Here is a 13197-nt window from a genome sequence, read left to right as displayed (position 1 = left end):
AAGAATAATTCATTGCAATATGGCCTTGCCACACCCAAAACATTGGAAGCTGTCGGGCTTTATTCTGCTTCTTTCTCTAGATTTGTTTTTACTTTACTACATATATAGAAGAGTGTTTTGTTCTGTTTATCTTTTTTTTCTCGTTGCTCTTTCAAACAAGTTAAGAAAGGTTGCTTGGTGTGTATTTGCTTTATTTACATGACTTCGAGCTGCATTGCTAAACAAACCTCGTTCATAATCATATTTTAAAGTGTCCTGCACCAGTTCGTTAGGGTGTGTACAAGTTTTGCGCAGTCTATTTCTTAACTGTTGCATCTATGTTGTCAAGTTAAATTACTTATGTTAAAAGTACATGGTGTTTTTCGCTTTTTATATTCTTTATAATCTGCGTAATGAATACTGAAAACGTCGTTTCACGCAGCTCACCATAAGACTTAAAGCTGCTTCCCTTTCCCTTAAAGAGTGTCTTTTGAGTATCGATCCAACCCTATATCCTACTTGTGTGATAGTCTTTTTTATCTTCTCTAAGGTGTGCGCCACCCTCTTCCATAACCAAGTCTACACAAGCGGTAACCATATTCGCTTACTTTCACTTTCCACTAGTGCTGAAATCAACAAAGTTCCAACTCTAACCAACCTGGTGTTAGGTAGCTCCAAAAACATCCGGAGATTGCGTCAGTACAAGATGGAGCTCACAATTTGGTAATTTCACAAATATTTTTTTTTCGAATTTAATTAATTTTTTTTTAAATTCATAAGCGAGGATAACGAAACAGGATAATTCTTGATGATTAAAAAAAGATTTCGTTATATCGAAAATCTTGACAGACCCGAAACTACATCTTATAGACGTGAAAGGTGAAGTAAGGAGGCTTATCATGCTGAAAATGGTATTGTGATGGGCACAGCACGAGTTGCCCATTATGTAGCTGTGCTTAGTAGTAAACAAATGAAATTTGAAAAATTTAATATTTTATGACAAGAATTCAGATTTCATAATTAATCAGAGCCAAAGAGTCGCAGATTTAATTACACGTATATTGCGACTACAATACCCCATTCACTTAGTTTGTATATCACGAAATGCGAACGGACTGGCCGGCCCTGCGATAGTATTCCAGATTTCGAGTCGAGTTTGAATCTGCGAGATATAAAACATTTCTCACCACTTTGACTGTATCACTCATATGATGCACTCACAACTTAATCTCATAGCGTGGTCTTATTAGTCAGTAGTTTTAAATCAGATATAGTGGTGGATAATAGTAGTTAATTTACGATAAAAACAAATAGATCTTTAGAAGAAAGTGTTAATGACACTATACACAATATGACGAATAAATGAATTACGAGTTGAATAATATTTTAATTCAAAACATTTTAATACCAGCATTATTACATTATTTTAATATAACCGAGAAAGGATGCCGTTTCTGAAACTGGCTGGATGACGAGTACTAGTAATTAAAACATGTACAGAAGATTAAGTCAACTTCAGTAAAACAGTATCAAACTAAAACAAAATAAGGTTTCTAGTTTAGGTAACCATACTCAACTGCAAAAACAAACCAACAACAAACAGTCATAAAAGGATTATATCCGAGCAGTAACTTTATTTAGTCTCAATTATTACATCAGTAAGAAATAGTTTTATACATAATTACACAATGATAGACGATTTTACATCGAACAGCAAATGAATTTGTTTAGAACTTTGAATGACCAAAAAGGTTTTGGATCCTATAACTGCAAGTACCAAAACTTTATTTATTACATAATAAACATTAATTTATTGTACGCCTGATCTAGCACGACTAGAATGTATGCAAATTTAATAAGAGAAAGTAAAAACGCGTAATTATTACACCTTTACTGTTCTTCTTTGCCTTCTTCCACCGCCGGTTTATCGCTCATTTGCACCTGTACAACTCGTTCATTTGGCTGTTGACCCTCCAAGGCTTTCTTAGGTGCCTCGACTGTCAAAATTCCGTCCGAACTCAGCGAAGATTGTACAGTTTCTGGATCAACTTCTTTTGGCAGCATGTATCGTCGTACAAATTGTCGGGATATAAATCCGTGCTCATCTGGTTTTTCTTCATGCTTACCTTCGATAACAACGCAGTTCTCAACAGTTTTCACATTTATTTCGTTAGGTTGAAACTGACTCACATCTAGTAATACCCGAAATTTATCAGCTTCGTTTTTAACCTGAGAAACACCGCTACCGGTCTTACGGCTTACCTGTCGCCGGGGACGTACGTAATAGCCATGATACACAGTTGGTGTTAAAATATCAAAGTCGTTAAGACCAAGCCCGAAATGCTGATCTGCAATACGAGTTGGAAAATCCCAGGCGTCCCACCAATCTCTCCCAAGTAGCAGAGGTACAATACTAGTCGAAAATGCCATTTTTAAACACGCTCGAAGAAACAGCTCTCTCACTAAATCTTTGTGGATACACTTTGCATGCACGTACAGTCCGCAATTTCCCGTTTATATACGTGAAGGTAGTTTGCGCAACGCCTTCTCGACCGTTCGAGAACTTCACGCATACACGAGCTAGAATTCTACTCGCCTATTGCGCAATGGAAGAACGATCTAGAAACGTTCTAGTGGTAATTCAAGGCCTAGAAAAAAAATTCGCAAGGTGCGTTATGTGACATGCTTTGCTGTCAATAAAACATGAAATATCTTGTAAAAGTAACACAGTAAAGATATCTAAATGTAAGCAAAATGGTGCATTAGAATAAAATTACTCTTGTATGTACAAGTAACTAGTTAGTTCACATTACCTTCCATTTGTTGAGCTAGCTACCTATGCAGAACAAAACTACAAAAACAAACAACAACACGTGATGAAACTTTGAGGAATGGACGGCAACTGCCTGTTGTGGAGATTCAGTCCTTCTCGATAAATTCAAAGGAGGCAAAACTTGTTTCTTTTTATTTGTTTATCGTACAAGCAGTTCATAGTTCAAATGCATAAGGTAGACTTTAATTGCATAGCTGTAAATACATTTAGAATAAATAAAAACATAATTACTACAATTTATGATAGGTAAATATAACGAGCTGATATTAATTATAAATGAAGCAAAACTTTTGTCAAAGGAAATAAAGTAATGTTATGCGGTGTCACTTACTGCCCAAATATAGTTTTATACACACTGCTAAATTGGCTCTGGTCCTTGACTGATTGTGAAATGTACCACATGTTTTGTGCATTGGAAGGCAAGGGGTAGAATCATGTCAATTAAAGAGTTGTAACCTATTTAAGATATTACTTGAGAAGAGCAAAATGACTAGCTATTGGATTATGTTTATAATGTGTATGTTTTCCACATAAATATAGCACTTAAACGAAGTTACAGTTTGTTACTTCCTTTAAATATACATGTCATTGTTATCTTCTAAAGGCCCCCCAGTGGCACAGTGGTATGTCTGCGGACTTACACACTAAAAACCGGGTTTCGATAATCGTGGTGGGCAGAGCACAGATAGCCCATTGAGTAGCTTTGTGCTTAATTCTAAACAAATAAACAAACTCTTCTAAAGTATATGCTTAAATAAAAAAGATAGTAATCTCACTTACGACAAAGTCGAGGATATGTACCACTGGAAATTGGACATTTCCATCATTATGGAGTTCGAAGTTTCACAGGGAACACCCTGAAAAGCTTCAAGTTGTCCCACACCATTGAACTTTCAGCTCAAGACATGGGTTTTATACGATATTTCCTCCTTATGAGTTATGCATAACTACTTACAACTTGTTCTCACACTTGACTGGTTAATTTATGCAACCAATTAAGCTTTCTCACAACAGAACTAAAACTTTCAAGTAATTGGTTATTGTGATGGTGAGAGAGCCAGTTGCCTTTTCACTTCTACCACTACCCGAATATGGTGTAATGAATTGTACATCAAAAAGCCAATTTTAGGCATTAATAAACCTTTCAGTAGCCTTTACTGTACAAATTAGGTTGGCATCAGTAACGTGTCGTCAAGCTGGTAACTAGCATTTTTCTCTCAGCATTTCCACATGTGCACACTACATCGAAAAACCAAGATTTTTACTTCGTTTTCAGTACTGAAGCGACTGACTAAAACTATTTTAAAATAACAACTGCTTCCCACCTACATCAGTTAAGAAAATTTTACCTGGTAAAAATACCAACCAGCTAACTTTGCTGTTTCAACTTCTCTCTTTTCTTCAATCAATGTTTATAATAATATTCCTTACTGACTGCATAATAATTACTACATTAACATTACTTAATTATAATATTGAAACTGTTTAAAATAAGAATGTTCTCATATTTAAATAAATATCAAGTTACATGTTTTACATATATATATACATATGATATGATTATACCATAATTTCAAAATAAATATAAGATACAGAAATATGACGATTATCTCATGATTATACAAATACAATTATTATATATTGTTAATTACTGTTATACAGTTCTGTACACAATTTTTCCTCAGAACTCTGTTTGGAAGTGTCAAAAAATAAACAACTCGCTGTAGATGTTTTACTCATATAAAGTATGTGTCTTCCAGTTGGCACAACGTTCGTGTGGGTGCCAATGATAACCACAAAAAATTCTAACTGTAAAATCCAACTGTCTGTAAGGAGGACAACCTTAGGCTTCCAGGTTCATACACGGGAGGCCAATACATTAACTCAGTATCTGTGCCTTCTCCTTCCTCTTGGTATAGATCTTAGAATAGTACTCACAGTGGTCTTGACACAAAATGATCAGTTTTTGGAAAGTGTGATCTCCGTCCAACCATCTGATGCTATGTAAATAGTTTGTGGACTAGTTGATGTTCCTCATCACTTTGCATATCTTTTGGATACGGAGTACGAACGCAATAGGTGTCAGTCCACTCTCTGCACACAAACCCTTCATAGTGATCACAAGAGTTATTTTGAAATCTTCAAATTCAATGGTAGCTTAGTTCTTCTTTTCCTGTAAACACAGTTATATTTAATATTTGATTCGTGCTAACATCAACACAGTAGTCTGTTCTAGTTCGCATGTTACGCTTTTCTTTTGTCCAGTCACCCACTTAGCCTGGGCATTCACTAGCATACTTCACACCATTTTTGATGTACCATTTCAGTCGGTCTCTGTGCTCGTAGTATTTTCTCTCAATTGTTTGTAATTCTTGTTAATTGTCTAATATTAAACCAATTAATTTTTTCTATCAGTTTTGATCTACTGTATCAATTTTATAGATAGATAGCCTCATTGATTCGCCAAAGTATTTCAGTTTGGTGATAATCTAAACAATTAAGCTATGTACTAATTATATGAGGTCCTAATCACTCAGTTCGACTACTTCAGTAGTCTTCGAGTAAGACAACCTTTCTTTACCTAATATTGTCCTTTTATTCGTTTTAGACCTACACAGCCCATCTAATGTCCACAACTTTATTAAAGCCAATTGTTCTCGTTTGACTTACAACATTATGCTTGCTGTCATAACTACTAAGCGTTAGATTATCAACACTAAATTAGATATTTTCCACTAATCCAATATACTATTAGGACTCGTAATCTGAGGATCGCGGGTTCGAATCCCTGTTGCACCAAACTTGCTCGCCCCTTTCAGCCGTGTGTGTTATAATGTAACGGTCAATCCACTATTTGTTGGTAAAAAAGAATATCCAAGAGTTCGCAGTGGTTGGTGATGACCAGTTGCCTTCCCTCTAGTCTTACACTGCAAAATTAGGGACGGCTAGCGCAGATAGCCCTCGAGTAGCTCTGCGCGAAATTCTAAAACAAAAACAAACCTTGTGTAGCTTTGAGTGAAATTGAAGAACAAACACTGTATCAGTGTGTTTTGACTGATAAAGCCCAGGAAGCTTATGCTGCTCTCTCTCTATAGAAGATTGCACCAACTATGATAAGTTTTAAAGAAGCTATCCTCAAGGCACACGAGTTAGTACCAGAGTCTTGTCGCCAAAAGATGTGGTTATCGTAAGCAAGACTGCCAAACTTAAATGGAATTCACCCACGAAAAAAAAAAGATGTTTTGATCGATAGTGTAATTCTATAAATGTTAGCGACAGTGTTGACAAACTAAGATAATTATGTCTAATTGAAACGATGCACAAGTGACGTCTTCAAAACGTATTTGGATGAAAAGAAAGTCGAAACACTACAGCTTCTCTTTCAATACATAAAACGCCTTTCATAAAAATAAATTCCTACCCTCTCAACACAAACTAATATCTATTCAATCTACAAACGTTGAAGTTTCTTCTAAAAATCAAGCTCTTTTAGTTCGAAATCTTTAGACAGTCAAGATAAAACTTTAAAGTCAAAGAGTGTCTGTTATTTTTGTAAAAAGCCTTGTCATGTCCGATTACGAGAGTTTGAAAAAGTTAAAAAGGACACAAAACCCAGTGCATGTGTCCACATATAGACGTAGTTTCACCAGATTTCCCCTTTTGTGTCAGTTGATTCTGTGTCTTTGAAAAATGAAACTGATTATCCTATAGCCATAGTTACTTTACGTGATACCGTGGTGGCTCAACCATTGTTGTTAGAACGTGTATTACTTCTAAATTCTAGTTTTGACACTGATGAATCTATCAAGGCTCAATGTATTGAGATTAGTTTTGTTAATGTTCCTCTTCATAACATTTGTTTGACAAACTTAGTCTCGGGACCAGTTGTGGTTGGAGTAACACTTACTCCAGTGCTGGGTGCATCATTATCCTTGGGAAACGAATTGGCTGGGGGAAATATTGCCGAATCCAAAATGGATAATAAATCAATATTTCAATCAATCAAAGAAGATATTATTAAAGATAATGAAAAGGTGTGTCCTTCGTGTCCTGAGACTCGTGCTGAGGCTTAGAAATTAAGCCAAAACGAAATGGTAGACACGTGGTCAGAGGACAATATTATAAATTTGTCTGACATTTTTTGGGTCCAACATGAATCTTGTATGATTGTCCTACACACAAAGCTTTGCTGATCGGCAATAATGGACGTAAGGGATCTGGGTCACCTGATGTAGCTCTTTTTGCTAACAAACTGATTGATAAGCAAGAAAAGAGTCTGCACTTCTCTTCACTAGTGGCATATACACTCTCAAAGGATAAACTAGAGAAAGTGCCAAAACTTTACTGTTGCAAAAATGGAGTGTTCATGAGCAAAGGGAAACCACACAAATGCACGAGCTTTTCATGATGAGGATGGAATTTATCAAATAAACTATTCTGAAATAATGTCATTCTGACATATTGAACGCTGCCCATGAATCTTCCTTTTGACGTCTTTAAGCGGGAACAACACACAAGTTTCTCACCTGTTATAAAAAAAAAACGTGGCATGTATGTCAGGTGATTACAAAACCCAATAATAACAGTTGTTACTAATTTAAAACCTATTCCAAATGTTCGAAAGACATACTCCATATAATTGCGTTAAACTAAGATGATAAGCACTGTCACGTGCTCTGTAATATGTATAAAGGTTGTGTAGCGTTATTTATTGTCATGCTTTTCGATTTTTTGTTTCTTTACATTTCGCGCAAAGCTACACGAAGACTATCTGCGCTAGCCGTCCTTGATTTACGGGTGTAAGACCAGAGGGAAACAGCTAGTCATCACCGCTCACCGCCAACTCTTAGGGTACTCTTATCAATGAATAGTGGGATTGGTCATGACGTTATAATGCCTCCACAGCTGAAAGGGCGAGCATGTTTGGTGCTACGGGGATTGGAACACGCGACCCTCAGATTATGAATCGAACGCCTTAACCACCTGGCCATGCCAGGGGGAGTATTTGTGGATTTGCGATAAATATAAATAGATGTTTAAAACAAAAGTTTGCGACACTATACACACAAAATCACGAATAAGTGAATTAGGAGATGAAAACATTAACAAAAAACAATTACAAGTATTACGTCATTTTAATTTAACTGAGAGAATGCTAGGAAGCGCTCGACGATTAGTTCTAGTAATTAAAAAAAAAAAAAACGCATTCGAACTTTGTTGCGGCAGAAATAAAGCGTTCGGTACGTGCACATTTAGGCTTCGTACAGAAGTTTCAATCTAGTACAGTTTTGTTCAGGCAAAATAACTTTGCTTTAGTGCTAGTTAAATGATATTCAACTAAGAAAACAAACTGTCATAAAAGGATTATATCAGAGCAGTCTCACTTTTATTTAGTCTCACTTATTACATTAGTAAGAAATAGTTTTTTTATACATAATTACACAAAGACGATTTTACACCGAACAGCAAATTAATTTGTTTAGAACTTTGAATGACCAAAAAGGTTTTAGATCCTATAATTGCAAGTACCAAAACTTTATTTATTACATAATAAACATTAACTTATTGTACGCGTGATCTAGCACGACTAGAATGTATGCAAATTTAATAAGAGAAAGTAAAAACGCGTAATTATTACACCTTTACTGTTCTTCTTTGCCTTCTTCCACCGCCGGTTTATCGCTCATTTGCACCTGTACAACTCGTTCATTTGGCTGTTGACCCTCCAAGGCTTTCTTAGGTGCCTCAACTGTCAAAATTCCGTCCGAACTCAGCGAAGATTGTACAGTTTCTGGATCAACTTCTTTTGGCAGCATGTATCGTCGTACAAATTGTCGGGATATAAATCCGTGCTCATCTGGTTTTTCTTCATGCTTACCTTCGATAACAACGCAGTTCTCAACAGTTTTCACATTTATTTCGTTAGGTTGAAACTGACTCACATCTAGTAATACCCGAAATTTATCAGCTTCGTTTTTAACCTGAGAAACACCGCTACCGGTCTTACGGCTTACTTGTCGCCGGGGACGTGTGTAGTAACCATGATACACAGTTGGTGTTAAAATATCAAAGTCGTTAAGACCAAGCCCGAAATGCTGATCTGCAATACGAGTAGGAAAATCCCAAGCGTCCCACCAATCTCTCCCCAGTAGCAGAGGTACAATACTTCTCGAAAAAGCCATTTAGACAACACGCTCGTAGAAAAAACTCTCTCAGCAAAACTTCACATATATGTATACCCACTCCCATTCCCCATTTATATACATGGTGGTAGTTTCTGCAACGCCCTCTCGATCGTTCGAGAATCGTTACGTGTACACGAGCTGGAATTATGTACTCGTATTGCGCAACGGGAGAACGTTCTAGAAATGTTCCAGAGGTAATTCTAGGATTATAGAAATTTCGCAAGAAGCGTTATTTGATACGTCTTGTTGTCAATGGAACATGAAATGTATTGCAAGGTAACATATCAAAAATCTCAAAATATAACAAAAACGGTGTATGGATTAGCAACAAAATTACTTGTAAATAACATTACCTTCCATTTATATTGAGTTACATACATATGCAGAGCGAAACTACAAAAAAAAATCATGTAGTTTCTGAATACCTTTGAACACGAAACTTAAATAAAAGTGGAGTTACGAAAATACTTGGTGGAATAAAATAATAAATATCAGACTGTTTAGTTGCACACCTTTTAGTTGATTAAAGTATAATTAGTTACATCTCCAGACTTTCTTGTAGGGGAGCAGTGGAGAAATGAAACATATAATGGGGTCGGTTCTAAAAAAGAATATAAAGAAAGTCTTCAACTTGAGGTTTTACAATCGTAATAAATGTTATATAAACTGAGGATGTGTTTCACTAACATTTCTCTTAATTTCACAATTTAACCCTTGAATCATTTGTTGTTTTTTCTAAGCACAAAGACACTCAATAAGTTATTTTTGCTGTGTCCAGCAAGGATATCTAAACTCAATTTTTAGCGTTACAAATCTAGCAAACTAACGATGACTAGCTTAGTTATTGCTAAATTCAAAACAGTTTTTGATTGTTTATTATGTAATAGTTTTTGAGTTGAAATGCTGAATAAAATTTTTGGTTTCTCAGCTGTAAACACATTCACAATCAAACGAAACGTAACTGTCACAATTCCTGATAGATAAATATACTAAGCAGATGTTAATAATACATAAAACAGAAATTAAAGTTTTATTAGAATTGCTAACCTACTGACTGGATAGCTTTCATTTACTTTTAAATTGGTTTCGAACTCTTATTGATTGTTAAATGTACCAGGTATTTTGTGTTAGGAATATGTGCCGAAGTTTCTGCTCATAGCGCTATATTCCTCTGTGCCATTGAAATTCGGTTCCAAATTGAATACCAGAAGCCCTGACACCCTTCACCCAATCAACTGAATTTGATTCAAAAAAGTGGATGTTAAGCTTTAATTATAGGGCTACAATCCACGTTATGCAAACACTTATTACAATATCTTGAAGTTACAAGAAACTTTGCTTAAATTTTTAACACAAACTCCTTGAACATTCTGCACTATATAAAATTCATGAAATATCTTGTAGTAGAATATCACTTTTCTTGTTTCACAAGAACGTTTCATCTTGAAATGTGATGCATTATCACGTACAATATTTTTAATGTAAGTACTTCCACTATAGAACAGGCGTGAGTACTGTTTTACTTTGAATAAGAACGTGTCTATTATTTCTCGAAAGTTCCAGAATAGTTATTATAGCATTAACTTCAAATATCAAAATACTTTTTCATGACTTGAAATTAGGCAAGCTTGTAACAATTTCTACAATCATTTTATATTAAAACCACAAGTACTATTTATGTTTCTTATTTGCGGCCCCCTCAGTGGCTCAGCGGTATGTCTGCGAACTTCCAACGCTAGAAACCGGGTTTCGATACCCGTGGTTGGTAGAGCACAGATAGCCCATTGTGTAGTTTTGTGCTTAATTCAAAACAACAATCTTATTTGTGCAGTTTCAATTTAATACATTGATCAAGAAAGTCTTTGAGTTACTTTTGTTTTAGATCCCTATTATTCTGTGTCATTCACCGATAGTAATCCCCTTTTTTATTCCCGCGATAAAAGTAGTTGTAATCTCTTTCCAGGTGGATTAAGCCGTGCGATTCGTAATCTGAGGGTCGCGGGTTCACATCTCCGTCACACCAAACATGCTCGCCTTTTTAGCCGTGTGGGCGTTATAATGTGACGGTCAATTCCACTATTCGTTGGTAAAAGAGTAGCCCAAGAGTTGGCGGTGGGTGGTAATGACTAGCTGCCTTCTCTCTAGTCTTACACTGCTAAATTAGGGACTGCTAGCATAGATAGCCGTCGTATAGCTTTGCGCGAAATTCAAAAACAAACAAACTCTCTAGTATGTTAGTAACAGTTATCTTTTCCCCTAACATTCAAGCAATTCCAAGGTTATGATCTCTCTTTCATGTTTCATCACGTGAGAAAAGCTAGTCATCTGAGCAAATCTTACGTCACTTTTAAATACGTAACAGTACAGTGTGGTAAATCAGGCGTTCCAAAACTTTTTAGACCTGCGGAGTTTCACATCAGAAAGAAAGAACATTCCAGAGCCTTAATAAAAAAAACACACTAAAAATAGAAACAATTGGTTACTAGCACCAGATAAAGCTTACTTCAATCTTTTAGAATATAATTTTTTTTAAATACCAATATTTAAAGAAAAAAATTTACTTCTACTTACTTGTTCAAAAATTGCTGCTTGCAAAATTTATATCAGTAAAAGTACAGTGTACTTATTTATTTTGTAGTGGCTCGGATAGGCTTGCTTTTGTTCATAAAGTAGTTTAATACTTGGAGTTATAGTTGTTTTCCGTTAGCGCAAATCATCTTCAATATTTAGTCTGTTTCTAAATTTAGTCTTTGTAGCTGTATATAGTGAAAATGTTTGCTCACTAAGATATGTTGTTGGATAACGCATCAATTTCAAAGTTCTGTTATTTATTTCAGGGCTTTCCACGGCTATTTGAATCCAAAATTGAATAATTTCTTCCTGCTGAAATTGTGTTGTTAGGGTGTAATCAGTTGAAATTTCTATAAGCTGTTCTTTTTCTTTCTAAGGCAAATTGTTAGTATTTGTAGAGTGAACAAAGGGATTTTGAATCCACAGCAATTTTTCTAAATGAGGAGGGATGTACTTCCCAACAGATATACACAAATCAAATATGTTCTGATTCACTATAGATGTGAATACTGTGAATGTGACGTTGAGAAACAGAGGTTGCGATAAACAATCATTCACTATGTCAAGCCTGGAAAAGCAAAATACACTGCATGGGTTCTTTAAACCCGTTCATGAGGCTGAACCTTATCAATCTGCTGCAGCCAATCAGGTTGAATCAGAATTGTCAGCTGAATTGTCAGAGTCGTCACCGTGGCCTTCTACCAGTGCTGCCACTACCACCTCAGGTCCAGTCTGGGACATTGGAAATTATATTTCTGATGATGTCAGCATTGGTAAATAGGTAAGTCGAATCCTCATTATAGTAATTTTGTATTAAAAATCATGCAAACACTCTGATGAGTTTTAGACTGAATATTCATTGCTGCTAGTGATTGTAGGCCTACAGCCACAGGATGTTAGGCCTGTTCTGTGAAGTACAGCTCTAAGCCTTTCTCTTCGAGGTTATTGTACTCTCATAACAAACTTTCTTATGTGCAAAATAACTTAATTAGAACTATGTCTTTCTGTCTCTTTCAGATAAACGCTGAAACCAAAAATTGCCTCCTTGAGAATGCCTGGAAGCCAGGGAGTGATTATGTTTTCCTCCAATGTGGTCCAAGAAAGCTGCATTTTCAGTATCATTGGCTTTCACAGTGGAGATGGCTATTCTACAGTCAACATGCAAAGGGTGATTTCTGCAAGTACTGCTGTCTTTTTGCTCTTGATGGTGCTGGTGTGGAAGCCAGAAATTGGGACAACTAGTGAAATTTCCATACACAAACTGGAAAAAGGCTGTTGAGACTTCAAGGCACATGCATTGAAATAGTACCACCAAGACAGCAAAGGAAAAAGCTAACAATTTTCTACAGGTCATAAACACAAGTTCATCTGTGCACTTGCAGCTTGATGCAACTTACAAACAAGAAATTGAACAGAACCGGCAATATTTAATGCCTATTATTGATACTGTATTGCTGTGTGGGAGACAGGGTTAAGCTTTGAGGGGAAAATATGATTCTTGTCCAATGTTTGTTGGTGAAACTGATGAGGAGCCTATTAATAATGATGAGAATTTTCGGGCAATTTTGCGCTGCAGGGCAAAGGGTGATGTCAAGCTTTCAGTAAGCCTTAAGAGTGCAAAGAGGAATG

The 13197-nt window shown here is 35.9% G+C and overlaps 2 pseudogenes across 2 annotated transcripts; both read right to left on the bottom strand.

Annotated features, from left to right (window-relative positions):
- Positions 1-1585: 1585 nt before the first annotated feature.
- Positions 1586-2821, bottom strand: LOC143222616 (protein lethal(2)essential for life pseudogene; annotated as a pseudogene). The gene has a single exon (XR_013012382.1). The product of XR_013012382.1 is annotated as a protein lethal(2)essential for life pseudogene (transcript).
- A 5349-nt stretch (positions 2822-8170) lies between these two features.
- Positions 8171-9048, bottom strand: LOC143222615 (protein lethal(2)essential for life pseudogene; annotated as a pseudogene). Its single transcript, XR_013012381.1, has one exon. The product of XR_013012381.1 is annotated as a protein lethal(2)essential for life pseudogene (transcript).
- Positions 9049-13197: the final 4149 nt, after the last annotated feature.

This window comes from Tachypleus tridentatus, chromosome 8 (assembly GCF_004210375.1).
Source record: "Tachypleus tridentatus isolate NWPU-2018 chromosome 8, ASM421037v1, whole genome shotgun sequence".
Lineage (NCBI taxonomy): Eukaryota > Metazoa > Arthropoda > Merostomata > Xiphosura > Limulidae > Tachypleus > Tachypleus tridentatus.
The sequence above is the reverse complement of the archived record's forward strand: the minus strand, read 5'-3'. Positions and strand labels throughout refer to the sequence as shown.